The following is an 8,420-nucleotide window of genomic DNA, read 5'->3' as shown; positions in this document are numbered from 1 at the left end:
GTAACAGATATAACATCAATATACACTCTTACCGTCATATCTATGCGCTTACTGTACGTCATATCTATGTACTTACTGTATCTGCATCTGTAACAGATACATCAATATACACTCATACTGTCATATCTGTGCACTTACTGTATCTGCATCTGTGACAGATATAACATCAATACACTTTTTTTCTTTTTTTTTTTAAGTGGAGAAGCTCCTTTCACAGGAAGCTGTGCTGATTGGAATTGTAACACTTATTTTACAAAGTTTATAGTGCTAAAAAAACCTCCTCTCTGTAAGGTTCCATGAATGATGCCAGCTCCACCACACTTGAGGGTCTCTTGCCTTGTTCTATTTTCCTGTCTAAAAACCTTTTAAACTGATGTATTTCATGCCCCAAATAATCAATATTTGAGCTATACATTCTACCCAAAGAAAGAGGACCTCCTGTTTCAGAAATGCATCACTTTTAGGATTTAGGGCTTGGATGCCATTTGTAATATTACAGTTGTGTGAAGACAGCCATCTGTTAAGCTCAGAAAGCATTTGGTCTAACACTGGGTAAAAAAAAAGGAAGAGTGAAAACCAGCTTTATCCACCTCTGCCCTTCTCTCACCAGTTGTAGAAAGAACACAATGTCCATCAAATTGTGAACTTATTTCAGTACTCATGCAAAGTCTGAGTCAAAGCTTGAACTAAATCAACAGCCTTTGAGAGATCAAGTGATGATGACTGTAACATATCTGAAAACAATCTTGCTTCTCCAAAGATTTTACAGTGTAACATGATGCACAATGAATTTTAAGTCTAACTGTGCAAGCAAACCTTGTGCTTCAACAGACCTGTCACCATTGTGTTCCTCAACTATCCTGCAAAACTCTCTTAATGGCAGGCAATCTATCTAGGGTATTATGCAAAGAAATATAACATCATGCCCACCGAGTATCGCTTAGTCTCTGAAGTTTTTTAGGCGCACCTTCGAACATTTCTCTTTGTACAGCAAGCCATTTATTATGTGCATGTGACCCAGACATGAACACGTAAAGTCTTTCCTGCAGAGAGAAAAATCTGTCAGCCTCAGGGATTGCTTTGACTGTGTCAACAAGTACCAAATTTAGACAGTGTGCACTACAGTGAATGTAAAAGGCATGCTTTGCCACATTTCGTGCCTGTACACCTGCATGTTTGCCAATCATAACAGATGTGCCAACATAGGTTTGGCCTAGTAAATTCTCCCTGTATTCTAGACCATGGCTTTCTAACATGTGGATAATCTTTTCAGTAAGCTTCAAAGTGGAGAAAACTCTCATCGACGGCTCCACTGTAATTGTACCTGAGCACTAAGGATATCTGTTATTTTTTTAATGTCTTGAGTTTCAACATCCATAATACTGAAGACTTCACTCTGTTTAACTTCTTCAGATATTTTTGTTCTAACCATGTCTGCCAAACAAGTCAAAACCTCATTCTGAATAGCTTTGCTGGTGTATTTGGCATTATGGATGGAATGTAACCTATTTTTTACTTTTGTCATGTTTGGCAATTGTTTCTAAAATCGGCATAAAGTTACCCCTGTTGTCCGACTCTACCGACTCATCATGTCTTCTCTGAGCAATGTTCTGTGTGGCAGTAAGTAAGAGAACTTCAGCTATAGTTTTCATATTATTTTTATTTTTTTGTTCTTTAAGACATTTAGCAATGTTCTGTTGCTTTTTGCTGCTGTCTCATAGTCTTTCAATGCAACAATTGTTGCTCTGACCTGGCATGAATTGCAAATCCCCCTTCCTTGTAGGTTGCCTTCTTCCAGTTTTTAAAACCAGATGGAATATCAAAAACTGACTTTGGTCTGTTGGGAGGGCTAAAATGTCGGCAGGCATAACAATATGCAGTGTCAGATATTCTGGAATACTTAAGCCAGGGATGAATCTTTAACCATTCTGCTTTGACGCTCCTTCTCCTGTTCCTCATCTGTGTCTTTGGAAATGCTCAAAAGAGTGGTTGTGCTGGTGGATCATCTCTACACTTGGAAATATCTGTGTAGGATCAAGAAAACGCAGTGAATAATTACTTAAGTATTCATGGGCATTAGGCAAGTTAAAATTATATATATATATATATATATATATATATAAAAATTAAACCGAACTAAAGCTCAGTATTCAACTCATGTCATCAAGCCTATATATGCCTATAGTAAACTAACTTGCTCTGCAATTTTAAGCTGCATCACAAACCTGATGGTTCAGATGGAGTGCTTGTAGATGGCAGGGCTCCTCTTGCTCACATTCTGTCTCAAAGTCACACTCAGCCTCACTGTCAATGGCTTCATCTCTTTTCTCTTCTTGCTCTTCATGTTCAGTGCTCTCACTCTCCAGATAGTTGTCTGCCTGCTCTCTGTCTCCAGGCCTGCTGACTCTCTCCACATCTAAATCATCTTGCTGATGGTCTCTCTGTTCTTCAGGAGTTTCATCTTTCTCTAAGCTTTCGTGTGTTTCTGCCTCTTTTTCACAATCATCTTCTCTCTCCAGCCTTGACTGGCCATTGTCTTTATTTTTCTAACTAAAAAAGGACATTATGTCCTTTTGGGTTTTTCTCTTCATTTTAACTACAAAGGAAAAAAGGTTGAAAATATTTTGAGTCTATATGAAAATTCTATTATTTACTAGCCCTAATGTTGTTTCAAACCCATATGACTTTCTGTCTTCTGTGGAACACAAATGGTGTATTTTTAAAAAGACTTTACTGGATTTATTTGTCCTAAAATGAAAGTGAATAGTGACTCTGGTCTATTAGGCTAAAAAAAATAAATAAAAAAAAAACAATAAATAAAACCACATGAAAGTATTAATCATAGTGCATGAAAATATAAATTATTTTTTTACTGTGGATTTATGTTTTTTTATTTTTTATTATTCTTTTTTTATTATTCTTTTTTTTTGCTGTTTTGAAAACACCTGTAAGTAATTTCTTCTATGTGGAAGAAGAATGACTTTTGCCATTACTGCCTCCACAGGACAACCCGTGCATTGCATTCAGTTTCAGATTTAAGAAGGGGGGGCAAGCTTGTTGACATGGGGGCACTGTTTATATGTACTGTATAAACGGCATACTCTTAACTCGTGTATTTACCTTATTCTGCCCGCCCCTTTTCCGCGCTCCACTCTTCCGAATTTTCTCATCTAACTTCCTGTTTATATTGAAGCCACTGAGAAGAGTCGATCAAAATGGATTACGTGTGAGCACATAAAGTATTTTTCCCCAAGAGTTGATGGTGTGAGTCTACACCACCCCTTTACTAGCCTACATGAAAATGCTTGTGAGGTGTTTATGTCACTCTATATGTTCGTTTTTTCCGACACACGCGGAGGTAAATTGGAACTGGCAGATTACATTCAGACAGCTATTACACACTGCACTTTAATTGTTATATGTTTAATTCTGCTTAATTTTTAGGTTTCAAGTTGTTAATTATTTATGAAAATGTGCAGCTGACATGAAATTTCCACCAGTGACGGCTTATATTATTACACATGCAAGTTCATAACATTAAAGAAAATTACAGTTGTAAATTAATTTATCACCCTACATTTTTTAGAGGCTTAAATGTGATTAAAATTGTTGTAAAAGGAATATAAAATAAAACATACACTTGCACTGTATGTGTGTTTGAATATAGTTGCACCCCTCCCCCGTCCCGGTATAATACTCAAAAAATCTGCTTACCTTAACTATAACGCGATTGGTGAATGACACGAGAAGATGGACAGAGGTGTCGCACAGAGATATTTTTAATGACTGTGTGTCGTCTCTTGGAGTTTCATGTGCACAGAAGAATATCAATACGTCCACAGCTTGAAGGTAGAATATTGTGGCTTTATGAAGTACTCGTTTTAAAATCTCCCCGCTCTGCTTCCAGTTCATCCCCAGAACACTTTAAAATACTCATGATAACTCTATTACCTGTAAATCCACTTCGCTTGTTAACTATACTTTGACATCAACACCATAGATGTCTATATAGCAACCGCTAGAACGTAAGTTCAGAGACAACATTTTCAAGATGGATGCGCGCTAATTTCTCTGGCGCATAGGGTAAATACATGTGGCTTGGTGAGAAAGCAGCGTTCTCCATAGCAACGTAATATCCCTCTGATGCTTGTGTAAATAACAAACTGAGAAATCAATCTGAGAAAGACTTTGCTATTTTTCTCTTTGTTGCTTCGCTTTATTTACATATATTCCACAGTTGTTGCTGTGTTTGTTTCCTTACATTTCTGTTGTGACCTGCAGCAGAATTGTGCAGAAATGGTGGAGTTTTCTCTCTGATGTAAAACACCGGTATTCCCCAAATGTAAAAGCGCATATACGTGGAGATAAGGGACAGTTGATAATTTGCACTGGTGTTTATAAATGAGTATAGTTTATTGTGTATGTGCTTTCCCTACAGCACCCCTGGAAATGTTTAAGTCTTTATCCTTTGTTTACTTCTTGTTCGGCTCCATCCGATGACGTGTATTACTCCTGTCTGTTCACGCACATGCGCACTTTTCAAAAACCTGTGAGAATGCCACTTATGTTTACATGACCAGGTAAGCCGTGTTCTTTGGGACAAACCTTGGTGTGTTAAACCACTTTCTCTTAATCCTAGGGATGGGCGATACCACTTATTTTCTTCCAAAATCGTCTATACCGATACCAATACCAATACTTCTATTAAATTGATTGTCTTGCGATTTCTTGGGATAAAATGGATAATTGAAAATATTGTTTTTAGTTATAATTCGTCTTTTTTTTTTTTTTTTTTTTTTACATTTGTGAGCCTTACAAAAATGAATGGTTTCACTGCAGTAACTATAGTTTAACCATGGTTTTTAATTAAACCATAGTTACCACACAATTAACCACGGTTACTACTACAATATTACTGTAGTAAAACCACGGTTAACTATTTTTTTTTAAATTACTTATTAACAACCATTACACACAATTATAAGAAATGTCACCTTTACATATATTGTTATTTTAGTGTGAATTTACTCCAGAAGCTGTTTCTCTGATTTTCTATCATTACCTCAAGGCACTGATCCCTCTTGTTTGAACAAGACTTGTGACGGCACAAGCATATCTTTCAGCATGCATGTTAAGATGAGCGGAAGAAGAAATAGTTCCCGCCCTGCACAAGTATTTGCTAATATAGCCTAATCCTTTTTATTTCACTTTGAAGCTTATGATTATTGTTAATGTTCATGGTAACCAAATTATAATATCCCTAGTTAAAAAAAAAAAATCAATATTTTTGTGTGAGGATCGATATTTTGATACAACATCAGTATCGGAAGTAACAGTACTTCAGGATCGATCCGCCCATCCCTTCTTAATCCCTTAAGTGACGTAAGGAAACTCGCATTCTTGTTTACATGGCGTTTCAAAATGCCACTTTCTGCAAAAACCCTGACATAAGTGCATGTAAACGGGGTCATTGAGTTCTTGCATAAACAGGTCTCTTGGTGGACAAACAGACTGTGTTTGTGGGCAAAAGTGAAGATTAGCACTTTTCATACTAAATATTAGGCAAAACGGTGCTCAGCACTTAAGTTTTAATTGAATATGCAATGCATAATATTAAAACCTGTGATATATCTATTTAAAGGCCAGTATACTAAAAGTCCAGTGTCCTTTTACCTGTATAGGATGCTGGGAGGGAATTAATTAAAGGGTAAAGAGGGGGGAAAAATAAAATAAAAAATCTGGAATGCCATACCAAAAATCATTAAGAAAATGTTCTTTTTTTGCAGTTTGGGAGGCACCAAGCACCTTTTATTAGCTAAAAGCATACTTAACATTGACTAATTTTATAAGAACTGGTTATAAACAAGATTTTTCACTTGAAAGCATGCTTCAAAATGTCCACCACGAAAACTCAAATTACATTACTTCACTGGAGTTGCCGAAGTTCGTCAGGATAGTGCATGGCATTAACTCTTTGAAAGATATACAGGTGCATCTCAATAAATTAGAATGTCATGGGAAAGTTCATTTATTTCAGTAATTCAACTCAAATTGTGAAACTCGTGTATTAAATAAATTCAGTGCACACAGACTGAAGTAGTTTAAGTCTTTGGTTCTTTTAATTGCGATGATTTTGGCTCACATTTAACAAAAACCCACCAATTCACTATCTCAAAAAATTAGAATATGGTGACATGCCAATCAGCTAATCAGCTCAAAACACCTGCAAAGGTTTCCTGAGCCTTCAAAATGGTCTCTCAGTTTGGTTCACTAGGCTACACAATCATGGGGAAGACTGCTGATCTGACAGTTGTCCAGAAGACAATCACTGACACCCTTCAAAAGGAGGGTAAGCCACAAACATTCATTGCCAAAAAGCTGGCTGTTCACAGAGTGCTGTATCCAAGCATGTTAACAGAAAGTTGAGTGGAAGGAAAAAGTGTGGAAGAAAAAGATGCACAACCAACCGAGAGAACCGCAGCCTTATGAGGATTGTCAAGCAAAATCGATTCAAGAATTTGGGTGAACTTCACAAGGAATGGACTGAGGCTGGGGTCAAGGCATCAAGAGCCACCACACACAGACGTGTCAAGGAATTTGGCTACAGTTGTCGTATTCCTCTTGTTAAGCCACTTCTGAACCACAGACAACGTCAGAGGCGTCTTACCTGGGCTAAGGAGAAGAAGAACTGGACCAGTGGTCCAAAGTCCTCTTTTCAGATGAGAGCAAGTTTTGTATTTCATTTGGAAACCAAGGTCCTAGAGTCTGGAGGAAGGGTGGAGAAGCTCATAGCCCAAGTTGCTTGAAGTCCAGGGTTAAGTTTCCACAGTCTGTGATGATTTGGGGTGCAATGTCATCTGCTGGTGTTGGTCCATTGTGTTTTTTGAAAACCAAAGTCACTGCACCAGTTTACCAAGAAATTTTGGAGCACTTCATGCTTCCTTCTGTTGACCAGCTTTTTAAAGATGCTGATTTCATTTTCCAGCAGGATTTGGTACCTGCCCACACTGCCAAAAGCACCAAAAGTTGGTTAAATGGCCATGGTGTTGGTGTGCTTGACTGGCCAGCAAACTCACCAGACCTGAACCCCATAGAGAATCTATGGGGTATTGTCAAGAGGAAAATGAGAAACAAGAGACCAAAAAATGCAGATGAGCTGAAGGCCACTGTCAAAGAAACCTGGGCTTCCATACCACCTCAGCAGTGCCACAAACTGATCACCTCCATGCCACTCCGAATTGAGGCAGTAATTAAAGCAAAAGGAGCCCCTACCAAGTATTGAGTACATATACAGTAAATGAACATACTTTCCAGAAGGCCAACAATTCACTAAAAATGTTTTTTTTTATTGGTCTTATGATGTATTCTAATTTTTTGAGATAGTGAATTGGTGGGTTTTTGTTAAATGTGAGCCAAAATCATCACAATTAAAAGAACCAAATACTTAAACTACTTCAGTCTGTGTGCATTGAATTTATTTAATACACGAGTTTCACAATTTGAGTTGAATTACTGAAATAAATGAGCTTTTCCACGACATTCTAATTTATTGAGATGCACCTGTATAAGTGTATAACTATATTTCCCAAGAAGAACTGTATATTTCTCTTTGTTTTCTGAGTTATGCGAATGCATATGTTTGTCTAAATGTATATGTGTCATCTAGAAATTAAGCAGATAAAGCAAACTGCAAATTTGCTAAATAAGTTTGATAGTGTGAAATGTATTTGTTAGTGTGAAGTTACATTTATAAATGTTATATAGCCATTTTGTTCTTATTTTTTTTTATTTTTTATTTTTTTATTTTAATTATGATTTGTGAATAGGATTGTAAATGGAAGTATTTAAAGAGAGAATATAAAACTAGTGAGGTAAAAACGGTAGGCATAATAAGGTTTAGCTTCAGCCTATTCCTTTTCGGACATTTACCAAAAAAAAAAAAAAAAAAAGATGATGATGATGTTGGATGCATCGAACTGTCATGAGTTCTATAAATGCAGAAATATATAATAAAAAAAAAATAATAATAAATAAATAAAAAAGAAAATTGTACAGTATACTGTATTAAAACAATGGTTTCTGCCAAAAAAAACAAAAAACAAAACATGGTTTGCCTACAACAGTGATGGTTACTACAATATTACTATAGAAAAATGATTTCTGCCAAAATCTATGGTTACAGTCTACAATATTACTATAGTAAAACCATAGTTAAACTATGGTATTTGTATAGTAAAACCATAATAACCACAACAGTATTGTTTTTATTACCATAGTTTTTGTTTTCCTGTATTACCACTATTGTTCTACTACGAATATCACAGTTAAAATATGGTTACTGTAGTAAAACAATGGTAAACTTATTGCAAGGGAATGCAAAACTTGCGAGGGCACGCAAAACTATTGCGAGGGCATGCAAA

The 8,420-nt window shown here is 36.3% G+C and overlaps 1 long non-coding RNA gene across 1 annotated transcript; it reads right to left on the bottom strand.

Annotated features, from left to right (window-relative positions):
* Positions 1 to 1,206: 1,206 nt before the first annotated feature.
* LOC127444979 (uncharacterized) lies at positions 1,207 to 4,235 on the bottom strand. Its single transcript, XR_007897905.1, has 3 exons — positions 3,715 to 4,235; positions 2,226 to 2,596; positions 1,207 to 2,024 (listed from the first exon to the last, which is right to left on the bottom strand). It is a non-coding gene; the product is annotated as an uncharacterized LOC127444979 (long non-coding RNA).
* Between the last annotated feature and the right edge of the window lie 4,185 nt (positions 4,236 to 8,420).

Source organism: Myxocyprinus asiaticus, chromosome 8 (genome assembly GCF_019703515.2).
Source record: "Myxocyprinus asiaticus isolate MX2 ecotype Aquarium Trade chromosome 8, UBuf_Myxa_2, whole genome shotgun sequence".
In the NCBI taxonomy this organism is placed as follows: Eukaryota; Metazoa; Chordata; class Actinopteri; order Cypriniformes; family Catostomidae; genus Myxocyprinus; species Myxocyprinus asiaticus.
This window is presented reverse-complemented; position numbering and strand designations above follow the sequence as displayed.